The sequence below is a fragment of the Psammomys obesus genome, unplaced genomic scaffold (assembly GCF_907164565.1).
Source record: "Psammomys obesus unplaced genomic scaffold, mPsaObe1.curated_primary_1811, whole genome shotgun sequence".
Classification (NCBI taxonomy): domain Eukaryota; kingdom Metazoa; phylum Chordata; class Mammalia; order Rodentia; family Muridae; genus Psammomys; species Psammomys obesus.
In genome coordinates, this window is record NW_026596046.1 from 29,346,344 (window position 1) to 29,372,951 (window position 26,608).

General features: G+C 37.1%; 1 pseudogene; it reads right to left on the bottom strand.

The window, feature by feature from the left end:
* LOC129688439 (PRELI domain-containing protein 1, mitochondrial-like) overlaps window positions 1–9,184 on the bottom strand; it is a 48,277-nt pseudogene extending 39,093 nt beyond the window's left edge.
* Between the last annotated feature and the right edge of the window lie 17,424 nt (window positions 9,185–26,608).

The window sequence follows — 26,608 nt, forward strand, 5'->3', positions numbered from 1 at the left end:
GCCCTCAACTTTACAATGTTTTCTCTGATGTTTACATCTCTGTACAACAGTATACTGCTTTACTGGATTAGAGATTACCCTAATGAAGTCTTTTTAACTTAATAACAGTTAAAAGAGCTTGTCAACAAATAAAATCAATATGTAACCTGTATCTTTAGAGAAGCCCATGTGCTAACTTAATGTAAGTAGAGGGCATTATCAGAGGTAAGGTAGGAAGCCAGACAGTGCAAGCCATTAAAGTGCAGCTGCTAGTGATGTATGACAAGGTTCTATTCTTAATTCTGGTTTCCAACATTTACTAAGAGTTTCATGTGGCTCAGGACACTGTTCAGTCTTTTGTAAGACAAATCCACAATAGCCCTATTAGCTTTATTTTTAACTACCAATAGCAAGTAAACAAGTAGAGACAAATGGGAGTTACCAAGTATCAATGCTTATTATTCTGATGAGAAGGCAAATGAGGGTTAAGGTTAGCTTAACCTTGACTTAGCTTAGAACTCCTTCTTTTTCCTCCGCTCTTCATTGACTTTAAATGTATGTTATCATCTCTCTTCCCCTTTTTATTCTGGTCCATTTAAAAATAATCTGAGCTTATATATATATATACATAATATATATTTATATATATATTTATATATATTATGTATGTTTAAAATATGGTTTAGACACACAAAGAGATTTAATATATTTTTGCATTACTATAATAAAGAAGGAAAAAGAATAAGTACAGAGAAAAAAATTAGAGGCAAGTGTATTTCAAAACCAAACAGAAAAACCTTGATACAAGAGGCAAATGTCTTATGAAAACTGAGTGTGCAAAAGAAACACAAATATGATGTAGGATGTCAGGTTACTTTGCAGGGGGCAAATGTAATCTAGAAAAGAATTGTTGCAAATCCTATTCAGAGACTGTTTGTCCTTGGGAATAAAATGATTCACAGATTGTCTTTCAGGTCTTTAATCTCACAGTGTAAAATTATATCCCCATAGGCTTGAATAAACACCGAATGAAAGAAAAGAAAGAATTGCACTGCCCACCAGTTCCCTAAGCCATCAGGTGAGATATAGTGGCCAAAAAGATTAAATTTATGTCTCACCCCCACCAGAATTGATGATGGTTCTATCAGTTTTTCTGATTCTAAAGACCCTGAAAAAAAATCAATACTGTTAATTACCCCCACAGTTAGTACTAAGTATTCCATGATTGCAGACCATATTATAAGTACCCATCTTTAGATACTTTCTAATCCTTCCTAACTTTATCTGTGATGAAAAGAATGCTTATAAGTGCTAGAATATGAACTAAAGATCTAAATCAGCATTGCTAAATTTCTATAATGTACCACAAAGGATTTCAAACTCCTATTCATTGACAATGTTCCAAAATCAGCAGCAGAAGAAAAAATTAAAAACCTTATCTTCATGTGTGATGAGAAGGAAGAAGCTGATCTGCCCCTCTCTCTCTGCTCTTCCATGCTGTTGATATTATGTATCCAGTGCACAAATTCTATTTTTTTATATGCTTTATACTGGGAAGAAATGGCTGCAAAGCTTCAGGAGACTCAATGGGTTGAACTGCAGACTGGTTATTACTAATGTCTATAGCCGTGTTGACATACAGGAAGACCAACTAACCAAATTAACAAACTATAAGGTCAAAACATCCCCCTATTATATATTTCCTTTTTCTATTGATTTGGTGTGGAATGGAGGTAAAATATAATTATCTTAATACTGCCTAGATACATTTAACAAAGGTCCCCTCCTGCTTAATATGTCCTGTGGCCACTTTCCATTGCCCTAATGGGCAATGAGACTAATGCCAACTCTTCTTTAGATGGTGCTAATTATGTTACCATTGTAAGAGGAGCATCTGAATAATTCAATGCTAAGTATGCAATGATCTGTTATTTCTTAATCTTTTATAGGTGCCCAGCCCCTGAGACACTTTACTTCTCCACACAGTCAGTCAGGGACTCGGAAGCTGTATTTTAACAAGAGCCTAGCCCTGATCTTGTGGTGAGAACTCTCCTCCCATTTCTAACCTGTCAACCTTCACTCTGACTAGCCCCAGATGAATACTTATTTAACTGCTGAACAATTATGACAGGTGATTAATTAATCTCAAGGAGCATCCACTTGCTCTGCTATTAATCAGCCCATCACCAGACAGAAGGAGAAGGAAAGCAATCTGTATTTGTTACAGAATGGGCTAGGCAGGCATTACTCAGGCAATAAGAAAAGGTCATTGCAAAGCTGAAAGCGCAAGGAGCAGGTTTTGTGAGATTGATGAGAGAGAATTATTTTCTGTATATATTATAGTGGGGAAAAATCTGTTCAACACAGTGTTTAGAGAAACTTAATGCATAGGGAATGGATTTCTCCAGATGTGCAGAGGACTTAAATTTTATACCTTGGGCTTAAACTGTTATTTCTGAATTGCACTATAAGATAAGGTGGTTGACTGTTGCATCAAATCTGCAAATATCATAATGATTTCAATTGTTGCACTGAAAATTACATAAATAATTCATTTATGCTTAGTGATCTGTGCCTGAAACCCACAAGCCACCTTCCATTTCCTGATTGTCCTTATTCACTGCAACCTGCCCTCAATGCATCTCTTTAATGACACTCAAATCTCCCCAGAGCCACCGTCATGTCACTATTACAATTGCATACTTTATCAATGCTCTGTCAACATTGAAATAACCTTTTCTCAACTAGGATTTTTGGTTTCTATATGATTGTCTTGGGGTTTTCTCTTTTATTTTCCAACTAACATTAAAGTTAGGTAGTAGAAACTTGTGATTAGACCTATAAATGAGATCTTGCTCTTCTGCAAATGATCCCATGATTAAGACTATTGCTCTGAGATCAGCCGAGTTGGCTGGAGTTCTACATCAATTTCTCCTTAGCTTCATGTTTTTTAGGTAAGTCCTAACCTACATTTTGCTAATTGGTAAAACACAAGTGTCATGTAACCTGAATCTGAGTGCATAGACAGTTAGTTGAAATGTTGTATGTCCCTTCTATGCTGTAATTTAAAGCCACATGCCCTACCTAATTTTTGTGATATCAGCGCCATGTGAGTTCTCACCTTCACACTTTTTTCTCTGATGAAAACTCTCCTATTCATTTTAACTCCTCTTAAACATTTACTCTAGGAACCAATTTACTTCTGTAAGATGTTTTTCCTTAACTTCCACACTAGCTCTCTGAATCTGAATCTTTCCATCCCTTCACTCCACCTTATGTTCTATTATGAGGTTTTCCTCAGCCACCTGAAACACCGTATTTCGCTAAACGTCACTGGTTACAAAGAGTAAATTGTTTATGGAGATGGATATTTTATCCATCTATATTGCTATACACAATAACATGTTCAACAAAATTCTAACTAATATGAGTGAATAAATGAATAAATGATTGATTGATTGACTGAATATTGGAAACATTTTGCTATCGAGGAAAGATGGTGTCTGGAGGAATAATCATAGCTCCACCAACTAAAGATGAAGCAGGGAGATGAGACACTGACTGATTCAGAAACTTAAATGGTATTGACTCTCTGGGGCATTGCTGTAATTGGGCCTCTGAGAGTGCAGCCTAGATTGGAATAATTAGCGACTTGAGACAAATTCTTTGAATCACACTGTCTATTAAAATTATCATCATGCAGGGAAAGTGCTAAAAAATAAAACTAAATAAATGAGGCTTCCTTCTGGCAAATTGTCAGACGATGCTGCTCATTACCAGATTGCCTCTTTATGAGGCTCTTCTGAGGCACAGGGGAATTACGAGTTATCTCCAGCAGGAGTGTCTTAAGATTCCCATTTAACCTAACCTAAGTACAGAGAAGCCCCCTCTACACAGTTACGCCATTAAAACAACTGAAGTGTTAGTCTCACTTCTCTCGCTTTTTAGAAGTCCTTTTCTGGTTGATAGTAACACCTGTGTGCAAGAAGGCACTTTTCTCCCTGTTTTCCATATTAATCATAATTTATTCAGCAAGCATGTGGGGTGTCACAAGAACAAGCATATGACTTCAGGTGGGTAATAAACAGCAGAGGCAGATGAACTTTATATAAAAAAGGATGCTATTTTCACATGGATCAATTTACCCCTTTCTGTGTGGATGGGTTTTACTACATCAGAATGACTTTTTGCGAAGCACCTGAGGAGGTACTTAAACTTAATTGTGCCATGTGCATCTTTCTGGAGTACTTAATCAGGTGCAAACTAGGACAAAGGCCTTTTAGGTTTACTTCTTCATGGAGCTCTCTGTCTTAAAATCACATTACCTAGCCAAGCTGTATATTGACTACATAATAATATTGAAAGAAATTAAAGTATGTCTTTCTTTTCAGTAGTGATGGCCATAAAGAAGACAAAATTAAATAATGCAATTATGTTAAACTACTGTAATATATTATTTATCCTGTGTGTGTGTGTGTGTGTGTGTGTGTGTGTGTGTGTGTGTGTGTGTATGCTGTGCAATACAAGTATACTTGCAATAGTTCATATGTGGAAGTCAGAAGAAAATATGTGGGGGTTGATGCTGTTCTTCCATCACATGAGGCTCAGGGGCCGAACTTGGATAATTAAGTTTGAAAGCAGATACGTTTATTAAATTAATTGAGTAAGAAAAACTACCACCAAGAAGGAGAAGGGGAGAAGGGGAAAAGGGAAAGGGAGGAAAGGGAAAGACAGGTAAAGGGAGAAAAACAGAAATCTGTCTATAAAATAAAAAGAGGAAATGACTCATCACTGTAACAGGGTAGAGAAGGTAGATTTGGAAGATTGGTTTGAATGCTAATACATTAACAGAAGAATATGAACCATACTGGGTATAGCTTGAGCATATATAACTTCAGAGCTTGCCTTCACAGTAACACACTCCCTCCAACAAAGCTACACATACTCTAAGGCCACACTGCTAATGTTGCCACTCCCTATAGGCCAAGCATTCAGACACATTACTCTATATGGGACATTAGTATTCAAACCACCGCAGTTATGCTAATCACAATAAAAAGGAGTGAAACTATTGTCTTGTTTCTTGATGGAGTTTCCAAAGCCAGGTCAATTACTGGCATTCTTCAAACTCATTTAAAGAGATATAACAATGGTTTGGACAAATTATCATCTTTCATAATACCACAGAGTGATAAAATAGCAGCACTTCTCTCTACCCATTTGGATTACCTGTCAGTGTATGCTGTTTGTCCATAGGCCATCCTTGCAACTGGACTCTGAAAAATGATGCTCTGAAACCAGGACAATATACAGCACACAATGCCATAATAGTTCCATCATGACATTATTCTTTGTAATAATTATTTTTGGGGTTAGGTATTATGGAAAAATATAAAGCTGAGCTTTATATGAGCATATCTCATGCCTACCCTACTTTTCATTTAATCTCACTTGACCCTTGTATTCCACAATAATCAGGTGACTTTTCTTTCAATGCAATGAGTTTGATGATCTAGCAAGAGCACCTTGGAACAGCTGAGCCTATGCCTATATTCTGTGTGTGAGAAATACTAAAAGCTGCATATGAAAGTAACCTGAGCATATAATATCCTTCTGCTTACAACACAAAGAAGTGAACAGCAGCTCATGACATGGTGATTAGAACCAGATGTGTTTCATGTGGCCACACCTCTGACTGTGAAAAGGCACTCACCAAATGTGATCACCATGTCTCTATAAACAACCCATAAGCCAGCATTCTGGTGAGGAGAACTTTAAAATCTTGTTCACACTTTTTTTTGATGACGTTATATCCTGATGTCAGCCCCCTACCTCTTCTCCTCCCAGTTTCACCCTCACACTGCTTCCCTCACACCCCTTCTTCTTTTTAGAGGGTTGCCAAGGATTACCAACCCATCCTGACACTTCAGGTAGAAAGACTTAACTGTCTCCTCTCTCACTGAGGCCAGATAAGGAAGGTGAGCTAGGGCAAAGGGATCCAAAAGAAGGCAACAAAGTAAGAGACAGCCCCAACTCACACTGTTACGGGATCTATATGTTGACCAAACTACACACCTTCTATGTTTGTGTAGGGATCTAGCTCCAGCCCATACATGCTCTTTGGTTGGTAGTTCAGTCCCCAAGGGCACAGACTTGTTTACTCTGTAGGTCTTCTTGTGGTGTCTTGACCTCTCTGGCTCCTCCAATCCTTCCTCCCAGTCTTTCCACAAAACTCCCTGAGCTCTGCCTATAGTTTAACTGTGGATCTTTGCATCTGTTCCCATCAGCTTCTGGATGAAGCCACTCAAAATACAGTTATGCTAGGCTCATGTCTGCAAGCATAACAGAGTATCATTAATAGTGTCAGTGGTTGGCTCTCACGAGCAGGATGGGTATCAAGTTGGGCAAGTCATTGGTTTGCCTTTCCCTCAATATATGTAACCTTCAATGCTTCAACAATTGATTCACAACATAGTTTGTCTACCATAAATGGCATTGGTCTAGTAACAAAGAGAAGGTCTATAAGAATTAAACAAATTTAATAAAAAAGTTTAATTGAATTTGTAAACATGCTATTAAATTATTAGATGAATCACTAAATGTTACTAAAATTAAAAAAAATAGGATTTTGAAATAAACCATTGACTATAACTGAGAAGAAGGCAACTAACAGTCTTAGAATGTTTGTCCTTTATCTAACTGGCTGTGAAATGGATATCCATAAACTAAATGGGCAAATGAGTAAAAGAGACCCATAGAGCTAGCCACAACTCATGATTCTTAAGGTCTCTGCAATAAATAGTGGAGCAAAGAGTTTTATTCATCATCATCATACATTAGAGGTAATGTACCAATGCCTACGAAAAGCTTCATTTAAAGCTGCTCCCACAACACAGCCAACCTCTCCATCCTGCATGAATCTCCACATCCTTTTCTAGGATTTACCCTGGTAAGTTGGTCTGAACCTTCCCTGCAAAACCTCCTCCACCCACCAGATCTAATCTGGGTCCCACCACAGTGCACCAGCCTACTCTGGCACTACAGAGAGAGAGAGAGAGAGAAAGAGAGAGAGAGAGAGAGAGAGAGAGAGAGAGAGAGAGAGAGAGAAAGCCTGGTCCACAAACTCTTTTTACAAAGACAATATTAGTCTAATACTCAAACCAAGTAAAGGCCCAACAAATAAAAGGGCCAGCCTTTCTTATAAACACAGACCCCCAAAATGCTAAAACAATGTGCAATGGAATACTTGCAAACAGAATATAGACAAATATTTGCCATGACCAAGTTGTTTTATCTCTGCTATGCAAAGATGGTTCAACACACAAATGTCAATACATGTGATAAAGCATGTTAATGGAATTAAAGAGGAAAACTGTGATGAAAGTCCTAGAGAGAGTATAGGACTAGAGGAAACATTCCCCAATAAGATAAAAGCTATCTTCTAAAAGCACTGTTCTACCTGACACTTGCATTAAAAGGCATTCACTATTGCTAGTGATTATTATTAAATGTGGGGTAGGATTACATAATATTCTTTTAACAGATGAAGATATGGACTCTCAGCAGTAAAGGTGCTCACTCATGGTTACATTAATTGAGTTCTCTTCGTAGTCTGCTTTTCACCACTTCACAGAATCTGACCCTACTCCCACAATTATTTTCCACGTACACTGGTCCAAATGATGTGTAACCTTCCATACCTAAAATCCTCATGGAGTAAAGTAATGGACACCTAAGATTTCACTATAGGGCAGTCTGATGAGTTCTGTGAACTAAATGACATTTGGACTCAAGTGAAAGAAACACTTGAGAGATGAGAACTTCCTGCATTGATCAGGTGAATCCTCTATGTCTGGAATGAACTCTGACTTGTTGGCTCAGAGGAGCAATACCACACATTTGAAACAAAAAGCAGAGCCCAGTCAGCAGCAGTGGGATTGGCTATAGGTGAATTAAAAAAAAATAGAATGATCTTGAAATATTAGTAAGGGTATCTTTCCTTATCATTATGTGAAGATGTATGGAAATCCCAGGTGGTATGTGAAAATGTTTCTAGAATGTTCTGGGACGTTACAGAACGACAGACTGAAGGGAGAGCACACACTGAACTTCTCCATCATTAAATAATTCTGTTCCCTTGGCAAGCTGTTTAGTTCATGTGATGCCATAACTTTACAGTCAGAAAAAGTAAAAACATTGCTACAATATCAGTGCGTGTAGTGAAATGTGCACACTTTTTCTGGGCCTCTATCTTTAAACTGAAAATAAGTGAATAGCTAATCGAATTGTTACAGATTCACATAATTACAAGGCTTTGGGGCTGTTTTTCTCATATAAAAGGAGCAATATATGCTTCACCTGTTAGTGTAGAAATAAATTGGTGTGGTCTTGAGCTAATTCGCTGGGCCTCAGGAATCTCAATTGTACAGTCTGTTTCATTCTCATGCTACATTGAAATAAACAACCCTATAAGCTATATTTGAATGCAGGTTCCTACAAAAGACTGATTTTGGCATGGAATAGTAGCTACAAGAATCACAAACCCATTTACGCACATACTACCATTTTTTTCTTTTACTGTTATACAGTTTAGCTCATTATGACTAAATATTGTGGCCTGGGTGTTTATAAAAAAATATGATGATAGTTGCTCTTATTTCTTGCAATTCCAATGTGTTCAAGACTTACTCTGTTTTCTGGAAATGTTTATCTAATGGATACCATATTTTTAATTTTTTTTTCTCAAGAGTTTTTCCTTGTCAACTTTCTTCTGTCTGTGAACCTGAGAATCTAACAATGCCAAATTTATGTAAATGACACCCCATGAGTCCAAAAAATTAACTATTATTACAATACATACACCCATATGGTTGGGTTTTTATATCATTTATGAATGTATCAATTGTATGTATGTATATATATACATATATATATATATATATATATATATATATATATATAATTTTGTGTTATGTCTGGGACACTATCACAACTATGGGAGACAACTAACTTTCTGAACATTAAAGGTTTATTTGTTTCACAAGCGTGGAGGTGGAAGGCCCATACCTAGCACAAGCTGGGCAAGGTCCTGACTACGCTCCTTGATGACACGTGCCAGGTACAACTGTGTGATTGCACTGATGCAAAGAGCAACACTTACACCACCGAGCAGAAGAAACTGAGACAGTTGAATGCACTCTTTCATGCCGATCCTATACCAAGGCCAGTGTCCTCCTCACTGCAGCGTTTGGAGCTCCTAGTCAACACGTTTGAAAGTCTCCCTATCAGTGCATTGCATAGTTACTATGCAATCTCTCTTCTCTGTATACATAAAGTACTTTCTTGGTGTTTGGAATTTCTTTCTAGGTTTTGTTTTGTTTTACTGTTTGCTTGTTTATGCTGCTTCAGGACTTTATCAGGAGTACTGCAGAACTCTGATTATATTATGCTCACTGGCTTTGAAATTCCTTTGAAGTAGCCATCACTTATCCATCTACTCAATTCTAGGTCTTTACAATGTTATTGCAGAATAGATACTGTGTATATGATATTTTAAAAATAAATGACTGAATAGTCTGTGTCTTAGTAACCTTTTGTGTGCATTTCAGTAGTTGAAGGGACTTTGAAATTGCAACCCAGGAGCAAAAAGTCAACATTTTCACATAGGATGCTACAAAGTGAACCATAGCAGTGTTCAGCTGTTTGGCAACTAGCTCGCTCTTGGGAAAATGGGACAGCTGGTTCTTGCTGGATGTGAGGAGATGTTTATTTGTTTGTCGTTTTGTGTTGTGTTTCTATTGTAAACACACATTCTATCCTATAATGTAAGCACTGGGTTGTACCTTGTTAAATTGTGTCCTGGGAGCAATATCAAAGAGTCATCAATTACCAGCACTAGGAAAACGTGAGTCTCTTTAATGCCTCCTGCAGGGGATCAATCTCCTTGTTTCCCAGCAGGGTTTTATTTGCACATGAACATAGATTCGTTGTCCTTTTGCAAAGCTCTAGGGTTCTGATTACTTGCAGTCTATGCAAACATTCTTTGAAGTCTCAAAAGAGGAATTGGAAAAGTGAGAGCATTCTGGACCCATTTGTCAGAAATGGAAGGACACAGATTGAATGATTTTCAGGCTCCATCCTCCATACTTGAAACTTCCAAGCATCTGCTTGTTTTGTGATGGTTTTGCTCCTGGCTCATTTCCTCCATGGCTAGCAAACTATTTCTGAAAACTGCCTTCTCAACCTCAGACAGAGATGTATATGAAAATTTCTTCTATGTGATAAATGTGTTTATCTCCTTTGTTCTTAAATCTTTCCATATTTACATGCCATGATATTAATTCATACATATGGGGACAAATCTGCTCTCTTATTTTTAAATAGCATGACTCAAACGTCCTCAAACATGTACCTGTACTGTTCACTTCACAGTCTTCTAGTTGTAAATAATGGTTGACAATTTTCCCCAAAGGGATTATGATATTGCTATCATCTTATATCTTAGTAAAAAGTCACACATGATATATATGGTTCTAATCTTAGTACATACAGCAGAATAAAACTGTGGATATTGAGAGCAACCATGTTGCTCATAGTGATAATTATAACCATCATTTTTATATCAGAAATAAACACATGGAACTTTTTTGCTATACTCTTTTCCCATGACACTCTAGTGTTGTCTAAACAGGCAATACTTTTTACAGCCATTGAGTGACATTCTTTGTAAACTCATTAGTTATTTTCTGGGAAAACAGAAAGGGGCATACGTGTGAAATAGTTATGACAGGTAATTATTAGTACATAGTAATTAATTGTATATGGAGTATAAAAACACAGGAGTTGTCAGGACTAAAATAATTAGCTTTGAAAGCATACCTAGAAGTGACACTAAGTGACAGACTGAATAGATTACATTTAGGAATATATGTATACACATATACATTTACGCATATAATAACAATTAATGATAAAAGAGGCCATGATATTGAAAGAGAGTAAGGGAAGGTACATAGAAGGGTTTGGAGGGGAAAAAGAAAAGGGAAAAGCGTAATTATATTATAATCTTGAAATAAAAAATGTAAAAGAAAATTACTTTCAGATTTTATGGCAGACGTTCAGATGGATGCATCACCTATTGACTTGAGGAAAAGGTGTTACAGTGGGAAATAATGGGTTGAATTTTCTATAATAGTATAGAAGCAGAGTATACAGTTGGACGGTACATCATCAAAATAGTCTTGGGTGGATTGAGTCATGATGGTAGAAACTGACTGATAAAGTCCTATAAGAAATATAGACGATGGGGGATAAAAGAGACCTTAGAATAAATTCTGAGAAACCACAATTAGACTTTCCAAGTAAAGGTAGATAATCTCTAAAGGCATGTTCAAGCAATCAACCAGTCATTTTCTCTTCTGCTAGTATCACTTATTTTTTTTTTTTAATAATGAAGAGTCCTACACATGATAAGACATTTGGATACTTCAATATTTATCCCATTTGCTCCAGGTTTTACCTTATTTTTTTCATATCTGTCTGCTTTCCAAAGCCATCTCCATTCTTGTAGAGTTTCCACAAGTTGTAAAACCACCACCGTTATCTATAGTCAGTATAGATGACTGCATCTTTGAGCAGGTTGCCCTGGATATTCAGCAACTGGATTTTGTAGTTTTGTAACTATTGCTTTTCTTTCTTGACTGTTATTGTTTTAGGAGTTAAAAGTATTTTATAACCTTTTATACTCAACTATATACCTGTTATGTGCACAGGAGAATTCAGGGGAAGAGAGAAAGCAGAGGAAAGGAACTGGGGTTGTTATCTGCTGATTAATCTATCTATACACCAGCATGCACACGCATGTACACACAGACACACAAAGTAGGGAATGAGGGACACACAGAAAGAGATGCTAGGCAAATTAGCAAAGAATATCACATTCCAAATCTGTCTGGCATTTTATAAAGGCTAAACTATGCAATCATAAAGGCAATTTATCTTCTGTGCACCCCTACAATGCAACATGGCAGGCTAATCATTTATTGATCCGTTGATTAAAGGTGTTCAAATGTTTGTGTGGTCATACAAGTTTCTCTAGCATCTAAAATATGTCAGAGATGTTACAGAAATTGCTCAGCTCTCCTGGCGTTAGCATTTGCTTCATGGGTGGCAATAAAATGTTCATTTTCTAATGAAATTGCCTGCCTGTAATCATTTACTATGACAAGCCCAAGACTTAGTTTTGTCACTGTCTCTCTTGGTGTGAAAAGCATGCATTTCAATGATCCAGATAATAGGATTTAAAAAAAGAGCATTTTCATCAGGACTGGCTACGTTGTCTTCTGCAGTCAGATGGAAGGGGATGAGGACCTCCCCTATCAGTGGACTTGGAGAGAGGCATGGGAGAAGACAAGGGAGGGAAGGTGGGATTGGGAGGGAATGAGGGAGAGGGCTACAGCTGGGATAACAAAATGAATAAACTGTTATTAATATCAAATATAAAAATTAAAAAAATAAATGAACATGTTTGGGGATAGTTAACAAACATGAACAGTAATAGATGTGGTAGCTCATTTAATTATAGTAATTAATACATGGTTCATATGCATATCATACTGTCATGCTTTGCATTTTAAATATGTTGAGTTTTTCTTCTATCTATCTATCTATCTATCTATCTATCTATCTATCTATCTATCTATCTATCTAACTACCTACCTATCTACCTACCTATGCAGAGTCTTTCTCTCTAGCCTAGACTGGCCTCAAACTTCCAAAATCCTCAATGTTGGGGTTACAGACACCGACCATTTATTAGGGCTTTAAGAAGTCATGCTTTCCATATCACTTTCTATATGACACTGATGAAACAAGTGGTAGGAATGGTTTTGGGAAGCCCTGGCTTAGTTGCCATTATAGGGCTTTATTTGCCCTCTGAGTTACAACTACCTGTGGAAATGCCTGATTGTCAAATAATTGTCACTGTTAGATTGTCTTCAAATCTTAAAAATTAAATACAGTACTTAGTGAGTCTTCTAAATTTTTAAAAAGAATTTTATCACCAAAGAACAATACATAAACATAAACAATTGATAAAATATGCCATTCTCATTATACTTACTTGTAGATCTACGCATCACAGGGACAGATGCTTTTGTAAAAAAGATTTCATCTCTGATTTTATCTCCTGGCAATTGTGTTCAAGTTGTCCCATAGATACACTAAAATTAAATTTCCTCTTAATGCTTGGTCATAGTCTTTGCTCTCCCATGCCTGGACTTTTGTGTCTGCCTCCTCAGTAAGATATCTTTAGTTTTACTCAGTACTCAAGCCAGAAATTTTGGTGTTCTCTTAACCTTTTCTATTATCTTTATAATTTTTTTATTGTTCATGTGTGATTGGATGTTTTGTCTCATAAATGCCACTTAATTTTTTCTACAGCCTCAGTGAGAATACCCAGCACCTGAAGTCAGCCTCAGCCTTTTTTCACTAGAACACGGCAGTAGCTGCTGAGTTCATCTCTTGTGGCCAGCACCTTTAAAGAGGGCTTTCCATTATTACAGAAGGCTCATAGCTAAAGTCAAAAGTTATTCCAAACTTCATAGTCAAGAATCACATGTAACTGAGATACTCACCAGTTCTAACATTTTGAAAGATGCAGAAATGTTATGATTCCTCTGCAAGACATAATTATTTTCTTTCTCAGGGGTTAAGAAGATCAGAAAGGAGAGGAGAACCTCCCCTATCAGTGGACTTGGGGAGTGGCATGCATGCAGAAAGGGGAGGGAGGGTGGGATCGGGAGGGGAGGAGGGAGGGGCTAATGGGGGGATACAAAATGAATAAAGTGTAATTAATAAAAAAAAAAGAAGTGAACTTTGAAACGGGATGGGATGTATGGAAATCTAGGGTATTACACAAAATGCAGAGACACTTACAAGAAGTTGTATATTCCCTAAACCCAAACAAAGAGGCCCCAGAAAGCTGAATCACGGGACTGAAGATGTTTACGAGGATAGGCTCCAGGATGATTATGTACTTAGTGTGTCACTTTACGTATCTGACGTGGAACCTATGTGGAGAGGGTGGATTCTGAGGATTTAATTGGGGATAATTCAGGAAGCAAAAGAGGAAAAAGCATACGATGAACTCAAATTATTAAGTCTCCCACGGACAAATAACGGTTATAAGAGTTATTTTTCACATTGCTGTAACCAAACATCTGACACAAGCAAACTTAGTAGAAATTTGTTTTTGAGGCCCATGGTCTGACTATATAATGCATTATGGAAGGGAATCTGTGTAGTAGGAAGCCTGGGGGCAGTTGAGATATTTGCATGAAGCTATTTGCTCACATTCCCTTCAACCAGGATGCAAAGAGGGGGCTATTCTGAAATGGAGGCCAGGTATAACCCTGAAGAGCTGCCTCCAGTAACTTACTTTCTCCAGCTTTATCCTGCCTCCAAAATAAGGGCTGTTCAGCTTTCAGGATTTTCTATGCATCACTGGACAAACAGCATAAACCAGACTTTCAATATACCAACAGGAAGGAAAGCTGCCAAGCTAAAGTTGGTATAATTTTAGTAATAATTGTCATGACAGAGAAGTAAGGTGGTCCTTATGAAATAATTTTAATTATGCAGAGCCCCATATGGATACATTTCAGTTTAATATGTCTATAGTAACCTAAAGACAATGTTCAGACAGAATGTTTGTCTCAAACTCTGGAGAGGAATCAGAGGAGTCTTGTCTACAAAGGCATTTTTCCTTTTGATATATAGGGACATCAGTAAAAATAAATTAGGTTTCAAGTTTCAGGAAACTAATCAAATTAACATATTTCTGTAATGAAAACTCTTCATGGATGCCTTTGATATTTCTATAATAAAAGGAAAGAAACACAAAATAAACAGGAAACTATTACATTGTTTAATATTAGGTGAGAAAGAAATGTATCAACAAGTGGTTCCATAGAAACACTTTCAATTCTTAGTAGTCTCCAAATTGTTTATAATAAACTTTTGTCCTAGTTTTATTCTTAAAGTGCTTCATTATGAAAACTGTTTGATCACACATGTAGGTTCTACCAAAAAGTGATGCCATGATTAAGCTGTGATATGATGAGAGGGATATTTATACCTTTGGATGAAAAGCAGAGTAAGTAGACATGATGACATTTTCCTTCCAGTTAAACGGAAGTTTACAGCAGTTATGATATTTATGGCAACTAAAAATGGAATGAAAAATATAATAAAATGCTCTTTATTTTCCAATAAAATCTTTTAAATTTATTTTCCTTTTATTGAAAATAGTACAAGAAATGAATTCGTTTTTATTGAGCCTGATTTCAATCCACTCAGGTGGCTGTCACTCACCTTCAGGATATGCTTCATTACTATATCTTTATTGTTATCTTGTCATTCTCGTCACTGTTGTGGTTTACACACATTACAGCCAGGTGGCCCCAATTGATTATTTTTTGCCTTTGGCATCTTTCATAGATGCTTCTAGTTCTATGAGAGGTAGCCTTGATTGTAAAGGGTTTAGGTCAGTTCTTGCTTTTATTCCACAAAATCCTTAGTCTAAATGTGAGCAATAAGGTCTTACATTCAAACTATGGTAGGTAACTAAGTTCAATAGCAATGGTCTATAACGTTTAAAAATATCTTTAATTCTACTAATCAACAACTCAAATGGAGGCTTCCCATGCCTTGCACTGAGTTTTGTTAGGCATCCTATGGCTTTTAGAAAGATTTTTTCATAACCCCTTCAAGCTATATGCACACATCTATATTTGATTTCCTATGGTTCTTTCCAGCATCCTTAGTATTATTTATTTTTCCTCTCTCTGCACTGCCTTCCCTCCCCACTCCACAGATAATTATCTCATCCCTCCTGTTTTTGTTCCATTTTCCCTACCTTTGCAACTGTGTTCTACTATTCCTCTCTTTAGAATTTCTCCCTTGCCTCTTGGTCAATCCTGGTCCTGGTTACGCACCTAGTATCCATTGTTACTCCAGGTTATAAACTCACATCTGAAGATCTGTAGCTAAGATTCACAAATGAAAAAAGAATAGTAAGGAGTTTGCTTTTCTGGGTCTGAATTTCCCCACTCTAAGGGCACACAATGTGTTTTACCTTATTTATCACCTTCAATGTCTACTCTTCCCTAATCTACCCACTTCCATGCCCATTCAAATTTGGTTTTTTTTTTTTTTTTTTTTTTTTTTTTGTAACCTATAAAGTCCAATATATTTGTTGTTGTATGGCCATGTACTAGAAAATGTTTGACTTATCAGGGACAACACTCTTAAAACCATCTCTTTCTCTCCAAGAAACGTGTCATTTCCCAAAAGTTCTTCTGCTAGTGGTGGGCCTTTGTGTCCACTCCCTTTCCCCATGCTGGGATTTGGTCCGCCTTTATTTAGCATGCATGGTGCCTGTTGTGTGTTATCATTGTCTCTATGAGTTAATTTACACAGTTGTCCTGCTGTGTCAGGAATAAATTGTTTCCTTGTACTCATCTACCACCCCTGACTCATAGCATCTTTCTGTTCTGTCTGCAATGCCTGTTTGGGAAGACTTTATAAAATAATTATAAATTAACCTACACCCCACACTCTCCTTATCCCATATGTCCACTTTCCATTTTAGCTAAACTGCCTTGGTTCATGATTACACTAAGCATAGTAATTCTGATTTTTTTAAACATAGTTGGAAACATATGCAGTTGAAAGCCTTGGATTTATGATTCAACGCATTGTAGATACATCTTTATAAATATTAATAAATATATAGCTTTAAAACTCTGATATAGTATGTAATTTCAGGTATTCACCAAAAGTTTTCTAGTTAAGAGGATTGTGATGGTAAATTAAAGTGTAAGTTATTATATATGGAGGAAAACCTTTAAATCAATGCAAGTATATTTATTCTATGCAATATCTATATTCAATTTTGATTTAATTATCTTTATATATAATATAATTGATGGCTTGATTTAAAGTTGGTACAGAATATTTTTAATCTTTTTTTTTTACTTCTAATGCAGCTAAACTGTTATGAAAGTAACTTCAATTTTTGTTTATTTTGTTTTCTTTGTCTAGTATTAAGTTAATTTTGAAATTTCTACAATGTTTTCAATATTTATATCTTTCATTTTCAGACTTACTAGAACTTTATTGTTCTTTGGTTTGGGGGGGGTCATTATTTTTTTTCTTTTTGTGGTAGGGATGATGACACCTCAGACAATCAAAATGTACTTCAATTGTCACTTGAATCCAGAAGCCCCATCAATATATTTTACAAATGGCCCAGGAGTGTTCTATCTATCTATCTATCTATCTATCTATCTATCTATCTATCTATCTATCTATCTTCCCCTTCTCTCCCTTTGTCCCTCTCCCTCCCTTCTTCTTCTCTTTCTCTCTTTCCCTCTCTCCCTCTCTCTCTCTCTCTTTGTCTCTCTCTCTCTTTCGCTCTATTTGTCTCTAATAAACTTTATTGTGTAGGTTATAATTTTTAAGTTTTATACACTGTTCCTCCAAATTAGAATTTTGGTTATTTGGGGTAATATAAAATAAAGAGTACCCAGGTTTAAAATAAGAATATGTGTTAAATTTATATGGACAAAAAAAAACCCAGTAGTATGTAGGAAGATTGTGTCTACAATTTGTACAACAGGAATTGCTTTTGACTTGACTACAATTGTTCTCTTCTCTCCTTAAAATGGCATGAAATTCACTCCTTTATGGAAAGAAAAAAAAAGACTGTTGCTCTTTTATGCTATAGAAAACCTCTGTGTTTTCTTGTACTTACAAAAAAAGGAGAGAATATTAAGCTTATGTGCTATAAATGGACTGTGCCCACAAGCACCCCTAAGTAGCATTCATCATTTGGCTGGTGTGCGTGAATATGCAAGGCATGGCCAGGAAAAGCACAAACATCGAGCTTGGTGGCAGGGGCTTCTCATAATTTAAAATGGGCTGGAGATAAGCAAACCCATTTCTGCAGGACCTTTATAGCTTATGAGTGAATTATTCCTGTCCATAAAACAGAGAACCTGCTGTGTGGTATTTGTAAACAGCAATTTTGTTCGTAAAAACAAAATAAACCTTTTATGTGCCTGATGCCCATTTCCTAACTGCTTTTCGCTGAATGTGTCTCACATACAAATGAATGCTAGGGCAGAAAATAGATGCACTATGCAAATAGTGTCTCCCACTAGTTGCTGTGATTAATCAAATAGGGCCGTCTAGATAATAAAATTACATCTCGTGCAAATTCACGCTGCCTGTGCCACAGCGGAGAATGGCTGCTGCTCTTGCTGTCAAGGCTGTTTCACAGCAGGTCTCAGCGTCCTGTTTAAGGAATGCCTGTATGCTTGGTTGCTTGGTGTAATGCATACAGTTAGCCTACAGACTCACAACCACTTCCTTTCTTTCTTTTCTTTTCTTTTTTTTTTTTCTGTAGGGGTCTATCTAGAGTGGAAACACCCTCTCCTCTGTGTTCTGAAGATTCAATAGCAACTCTGTCCCATGAGGCAAAATTAAAGGGGGAAGGTTATCTTAGCCTCATTAAAAAAAAAAAAAAAAATTGCCAACATTACATCATGAACACTCTAATGAGAATTACTGAACCAGTGAGGAAGCTGTCCAACTATGCACATCTGGTCTGTTCATCTGTTTTTGGAGATTAGTCTTCATATGGGGCCTCAACACAGAGTTCAATACCAAGTCTTGGTAGCTAAGATCTGCTTTCCTTATCTGGTGTCAGGATAATACACACCCACTGCCATTTGGCAAAGTTATGAATAGATACACTAGTGGAAATAGTAACAATTCTGGATTGCACTTAAGCCAAGTTCTAAAAGAATGATTAGCATAAGCTTAATCATTCTCAGCTTGCACTTCCCGGAATTCCTCTACACATTTTCTCATTGTGCTTCAGACATCTACTTTCACAAATCAAGAAGCTGCCTTTGATCCTGAAAGTTCAAATCAGTGTACTTATTTCATGATATTTTGTTTGATCATTTTGGATACTTTACTCTTCATTGTTCTGTATTATGTTATCTATGTCCCTTAAAGTCTTCTGTCTTGTAGAAAAAAATGAGATCATTTTTAATCTGAAGTTATGCAGAAATCATGATTTTATACCTCATGCCTTGAAAGATTACCAGAACCTTTTGGCTATCAGTGTAAGTTTGTTAACTTAGTTTGTAATCATGTGGATATTTACCAAACCACTCAAGTTTCAGAAATTGGTAAGCTAATCTTTCTTGAATATTGATTAATAGAGGAATTGATTTCTATATTCTGGGGTTGCTTCCAAATTCCCCCTAAATAATAGAAAAAAGGAAGAAAATTCCTTCCCAACTATCACATATATAACCATTTATATAAAAAAGCATTGAGTGTTTATAAATTCACCATGAGTGCCACAAATTGTGTTCTCAGACTAACCGAGGTTAGGAACACTTTCTTGTTTCACTCTCCTGAGCTAGATGTGTTGTTCTCTTCTGTATCTCAGTGTAAAAAAAAAATCTTAATTCAATTTGCCTGAAAGCTTTACTTTCTTATAGTCCCATGAGCTAAGATGTCCAAGAGCCTGTAAGAAGTCATACTCTGTGCTCCAAGATCATGCTATACCAGTGATTTCCCCACTAATTGTAACTGGTTATTGGAACAGAAGTAGGAATCTTTTTTTTCTTTTTACTTTATTTTTTTACCCTGATACTAATACAATTCAAGTTTCAAAATAATAAACTTGTCATAAAAAAATGAATTTATTAGTCATTGAAACGTAAATGCTCTCGTCATACTTTGGCAGGCATGATTAAACACGGTAAGCATGGCTTATCCTCACCTCTTCAAAGCACCCAGCGCTGCGCACAGCATTCTCTTCGTGCATGAGCAGCTGAACCCCGGGGTCATACTGTGTCTGTGTGCATTGCACCAGATGTTTGCCGTGCTGCTCAGACTACCAAAAGTTTGAAGTTTTCCCTGGAAATTCATTTTAATCATTTACTGCTGGCAGTTTGTTTTTTTTAAGACACCAAAATCCCCTTTGAGGGTACTGATATTGCCACTGCATTATGGACAGTCTGGAAAGTCATTAGCCACAAGGACTGTGGTCAGAGTGGAGGAGATCTTACACAACACAAGAAGAGCTTCAGTTTCATAAAGACCTGAGTTTTCATTCAACACCATGACTTGATCAAGCTTTAACATTACACAAAGGATGCTTTCTAATAAAAATCATTTTTATTAACATTAAGTATAATTGTAATTAATCTATGGAATTTTAATGATGATGTAGTAGTTGTGATATTTTATTTTTGAGATGTTCTTATACATCTACGTAAAATATGATCTCATTTAACCTCCATCTCCCCCTTCTACTTATCCCATATTCATAACTAACAGTTCCAACTACCAATTTTATGTCTTTCTTTTCTTCTGGATTGTCTACTATAGTGCTTCTCATATGTTCATAAATGTGGTGCCATCCTCTGGAGTGTGGGAAAACAGTGGCTACCAGTAGGCACAGTGAGAGGAAGAGATATATATAGAGAGAGATTTCCCTTTCCCAGCAATGACATGCTATCACTCTCAACAGCTTCTGACTCTTCCCAGCAATGACAGGCTATCAACAGTTCCCTTGTAAGATGTGGTGCCTGACGCTCATCTATCTTATCTATGTCCGAATGTTGGTTGGATTCAGCCTGAGCAGGTTACCCAAGCTTCTGTGAGTCCATGATTGCATTTGCTATGTCATTTCTAGAAGACAACACTTCACAGCACTCCTCCTAATCCTCTAGCCTTTACATTCCTTTTTATCTCTTTGCTGTTTCGATATTCTCAAAGCCAAGCCTCACTCTAGCTGACAATGGTACCTGTCAGAGAGCTGTCACTCAACTATTTTTTTTAATTCCTCAAAAGATGACAGTTACATCAAAGTATTATAATCGTAGCTATTTCTTTTCATCCACTGGAAATAAGTCAAGCAAAAGACAATCTAATGTAGCTTTAAATGTGTCACAAACTGTGTAGACAGAAGTTACATAATGAACAGACTTTAAAGGTAGCTACACAGTTGTACACATATAAATTTATATATATATATATATGTATATAGGAAGTACCTATGTCCTTCATAGTGATATGCAAATTAACAGGATTATCTTTATATGAAAGTTAGCATCTTTCACTAACAATGATATTAAGGAGCATAAAGTATGCTAAGAGCTGAACATGCTTAATGTAATTTCTTTCTGTATTTTACTACACTTTTCCCCTCCATTCTTCTGTTGATGGCTGCCGAAGTTGATGTCGTTTTCTAGCTACTGTGAATAGATGAATAGATGAACAAGGATGTAAAAGGTGCTCTTCAGTAGAACGTAAAGGTCTGTTAAGTATACACCCAAGGAAGGCAAAGCTGAGTCTTACAGAAGTTCTGTTTCTAGTTGGTTTGTTTTTTGCTTGTTTGATTGATTTGATTTGATTTGATTTGTTCTTGTTTTGTTTTTGTTTATTGAGAACTCTCTGGACTGACTATTAAAGTGGCTGCACTAGTTAATATTTCCAGAAACATTTCACACATTTCCCACAATTTCTCATTTCACACATCCACACCAACATAAGTTGTCCAAAGTTTTGTTAAATACAGGTGCTAGCCATTCTGACTGGGGTAAAGTGGAATCCTAAAGTAATTTCAGTTTGCATTTTTCTCATGAATAAAATGAATAGCACATTTTAAAATGTCTGCTAGCCATTTGAATTTCTTCTGTAATTTTAGAATTTTTCTGTAAAATTTTTCATTTCAATTTTAGATTGTTATTTTTTTCTGAAAATCTTAAGATTTAATGCAACTGATATATTTCTTTCAGAAAAGACTTCAGAACTGGCCCCCCAATCCCTTTCTGTGTATTAATATGGCTGTACTGCAATTTCTACCCCCATTTCTATGTTCCAATTTATCTGTACCTTGAAACCCCACCATTATCTCTGTGTACTAGTGTTTCTGTGTGCTCTCGGGCTAATATTTTACTCACCATGGCAAGTTCCTGCTAATACTTTTAAATAGTTGACATCTTATGTTTAATGTATTTTAAATCTATTTCTTAAAAAATATTACTACTATTATTTATAATTCATTTTGTGCCCCAGTTGTAGCCCGCTCCCTCATCTCCTCCCAGTCCCACCCCCCCTCCCTTTCTCTCCCCTATCCCTCTTCCATAGTCCTCTGACAGGGGAAGTCCTCCTCCTCTGCTGTCTGACCCTAGCCTATTAGGTCACATCAGGACTGACTGGATCCCCTTCCTCTGTGGGCTGGCTAGGTTGTCCACCAGGGAAAAGTGATCAAGGAGCAGGCAACCGAGTCCATGTCAGAGACTGTCCCTTCTCCTTTTACTAAGGAAGCTCCATACAGACTGAGCTGTCTATAAGCTACATCTGAGCAAGGGGTCTAGGTCATCTCTATGAATGGTCTTTGGTTGATGCATCAGTTTCTGTAGTAACCCCTAGGCCTACATACTAAAATCTACAACTCTAAAGAAGCTAAACAGCAAGCAAGATCCTAGGGAAGATGCTTAATTCTCATTCAGAAGGGGAAACAGGATAGACACCAGAAGTGGTAGAAGAGAGGAAACAGGACTGGAGCCTACCACACATGTCCTCTACAAACCTCCAACCTGCATGGGATCCATGCAGATGCAGACACTCAGCCAAATTTTGGACAGAGCCCAGGGAGACTAATGGAAGAAGGGGGATATAAAAGGACCTGGAGGGGACAGGAGCCCTGCAAAGATACCAACAAAGTTCATTTTCATAATAATTTTTAAATTTTCTTTGTATATTAAAAACAGCAGTCCTCCATCAGATACGAATTTGGCAATAATTTTCTCTTTTTCTGTGAACTGTCTGTTTACCCACTCAATTTTTTCTTAGTTTTGCAAGATCCCATTGGATGATTGGTGGTATTATCCAGTTCTACTGGAATCTTATTCTGTAAATCCTAGCCTGAGTCTGTATGCAAAAACATACTCATTCATTTTCCTGGAGAGGTTTCAGGGAACTACACAGTAGTATGTTGAGATATTTGATCTAATTGTAGCTGATTGTACACAGTGAGTGTTAAGGTTCTATTTTTATTTTTCTGCATGTTGAAATTTAGTTCTCCTTACTGCGATCCGTTTTTAGAGGGTTAGTAATTTTTGAGTAGATAAAGATTCTTGCCTTGTGTCTGTTTCCTTTCTATGAGTTCTGGGCTGGCATGGGATGTTTGGGCCAAGTGGTTGGGGACTATGGAGCTGGGTAGGCGGTAAAATCCGGACCCAGGGCTTAGGGCCTAGGAAGTTCCTTATTCACTGCCACTTAGGTTTGCATGGCAGGGAGTTAGTTTAAAGGGAAAAGATTAGGCTGTGTAGTGGAGGTCTGAGAGAGCCTTCTGTCAGTAACAGAAGGTGGCCATTAAGGGAAAAACACACACAGGTTTTAATAACAGGATAAATAGTGCATATTCTTAGAATATTTTGTTACTTAATATTGTTGTTAGGAAAACTGATTTAGTATCTTTCATATAAAAATAATCCAGTTTATTTGAACATCACCTTGTCTGGCCTAAACATTTTTTTGTATATGATTACAGCTATATACAGAAGGAATGTAGAGTTAATACGTAAATCCTGTCGTCCCAGTTGGTAACGTATTTTAGTGCTACATTAGAAGATGGTCTTTTGCTTTATTTGGTTCTAACGATGAAAAGACATAGCTACCATGATGATATTTGATGTAATTTTATTTCATTTCACCTTTAAGGAGGAGATTGTAAACAAAACAGATGAGTGACAGCAGTCTGGCAGCTACTAGGGTATGAGGGAATGATTCCTGGTTTGACTGCACAGAGACTGAAAGTCCTAAGGGTCTGGACCAGTGAAGAAAACCTTTCCAGGGTGGGAATATTCTACATGAGGTAAAAGAGCTGTCAGGAGAATTGAAAGCATGCCCTACACAGGAGAAGCACACAAGAACACAAGCAAATTCTAAAAGTGGAGGAAGTGAGCTGAAAAAAGCATGAACAGATCAAGGGAGTGTTTACTCTGATGCCAAGAAGAGGGTACATATTATATCAGGAATTACTCAGGTGGCGATCAGTACGGCTGAAATGTCTGCAGGTCAGAGTTATGGGTAGCTGGACAGAAATCACGAATGTGTTTCTTGCCATTAAGATGGTTGTAATTGGCAATAAAAATTGATCAATATATGAATGAGACAACTGTATCTCAAAACTAAATGTGATTTTAAACAGATCAAAGAAATAAATTAAATGTCAGTCATAGATGTCAGGCTTTGTAGCTCTTTTATATGTTATCATGCAACATCAAGATTTTATACTATATTGTCTTAAACCAAAAATGCACATGAGAACATAAACTAGTGATTTGCTATTTTGCCAAGACTACACAAACACAAGCCAGGAAATGAGGGCTGTCTGTATCCAATATCTCTCCTCCTTCCCTCACTACAGATCCACTCCTAACAAAGTATGTGAACTTCTGGTCAAATACCTTTTTGATTACCACTAGGAATACCTTCATTCCACAGGTGAGAATGGATAAATGCCAAAGAGAAGGAGAACAGTGGGAAGGTATGGAGATATATGCCCCTGGAGAAGTGGAGTTAGGACTCTTTGGAATGTCATCAGGTGCCTTACCCACCAGCAGCAAATAAGCCTGAGGAGGGGCCATTGCAGAGAAAAATGGCCACAGGGTGATGAGAGGTTGCTGAGGAGAGGTAAAGGTCAGAAATCAAGTCAGTTCCCCCTTAGTATTAACATTAGTTCTAGGGTGTTCAGCTACGTGGTTTGCTCTCATTAATCAAGGAAGAAAACACTACAGTGAGTGCAATGGCTCAAAAGCAGATTTCTTAGAGCTTAACGGAAGGGGCAGAAAGGATACATTAATTGCCCATCTTAATTCATTTTGTACTGAAATAGGGCATAAATCAGTGGTAATTAAATAATCTCCATTTGAGTTTGATTTAATTTCAGACGTGTACAGAGGGCCGAGAAGGGAAACGTTACTTTGTTTCTGCTTTCAGAGAACTTTTTTTCCCCACTTCTCCCATGAAGTGAATTTTCTGTGGCTTTTTCAAAGCTCTCCTAGTGTCCCTTTTGTTAGGATTTATGTGGTGGGGTCACACCGCAGGTTCCTAAATCACGTCACGAAACAGGTTCTGCGTGGGAGGATGGGAGGTTTTATTACAGGAGGGGTTTACAGAGACAGTCTCTGGGTGAGGGGGTAAGGGGATGGGCAAGTCCTTTTATAAAAGTGACCCAGAGCATGTGTAGGACAAAGCGATGCTTGTTTCGCAGTGATGGTAAAAGGTGCCACTGCCTCTGCATTTCTGGAGGTGGTTTCATTTGACACCTGATGGCCAGCTTGTCAGGTCCCCTGGAGGCTGGCCAAAGATATGCCTGGTTGCCAACTCCAACACCTTTGTCATTAAGAGAAATATTTTCCCCCCAAGGGAGACATTCAGTGCCTTTTATTTTCCATCTGATATCATTCTTGTATCCCTTACTAGATGGGTCCCCTGTCCCATTTCCGAGGAGCGGCTGAGGATGGCGCCGCCCTGACACTGCATGGTCATTTCTCTTGATTGCTGCCAGACTGGATTAAGCTCAACACAGGAAGGAAGTTTAATTAGGGTCTGAGGTACAGGTTCTGTTCCAGAAGTGACGAGATCCTGAAAAAAGCAGCAGGAATTCATTAGAAAACAAGTAATATAAGGCGCTGGGATGTGGAGAGAGGTGGTAAAACTCTAAAACAACATAGCACCTGTCTTTTCAAATCGGAAATGCAGACAGTCTCCGTCACTCGCAAGAACAGGTGAACCTTATCTTCAGTATCAATAGCTTCTTTTCGCCTCTGTTTTGTTTACCATAAAAACGCTGATTTATATGTTGTGCCTCTTATTTTAAATATTCTGCATCATGACAGTGCCTAACATGTAAATGTGGTTGACTTATAAACATAATTGTAGCCGCTTTTTTCTTGCACACTAACTCTATCCCCGGCGGTATTTTAGAGTGGGGCATTTACAGTAATTTGCACAAGGTTCTCATAAGTATAGTGTGAGAAATGTATTGGCATACTATTTTGTCATTATATGAATAATAAAAAAGAAAAAAAAAACGATCTAGAGAAAAGGCGTCAGGTTTCAAATTGCTGAATCCAGGTTCTGGGTAAGGTCTCAGTGGCATTTTTGTTTTATTATTTATTTATCTATTTATTTACTTCTTTATCTATCTATCTATCTATCTATCTATCTATCTATCTATCTATCTATCTATCTATCTATCTATCTATCCATTGATGCCGGACTGAAGAATTGTCAGAGGATTGGAAGTTTGGTTGCTAAGTATGGAAATCTCTCCACTTACAGATAGTTCATCCTCCAGATTTTCTCATTTCAAGTATTGCTCTGCAGGATTGATGGACACTATCAGGAGGTATTGTGAGTGCTTTCAAAAGACCAGCATGCTCATAGTCTACCTGCCCATTTCACTTTTCAAATTACTTCTAATTTGCTCTCATCCCAGCTGTATTGGAAGACATTTTGATTTGGT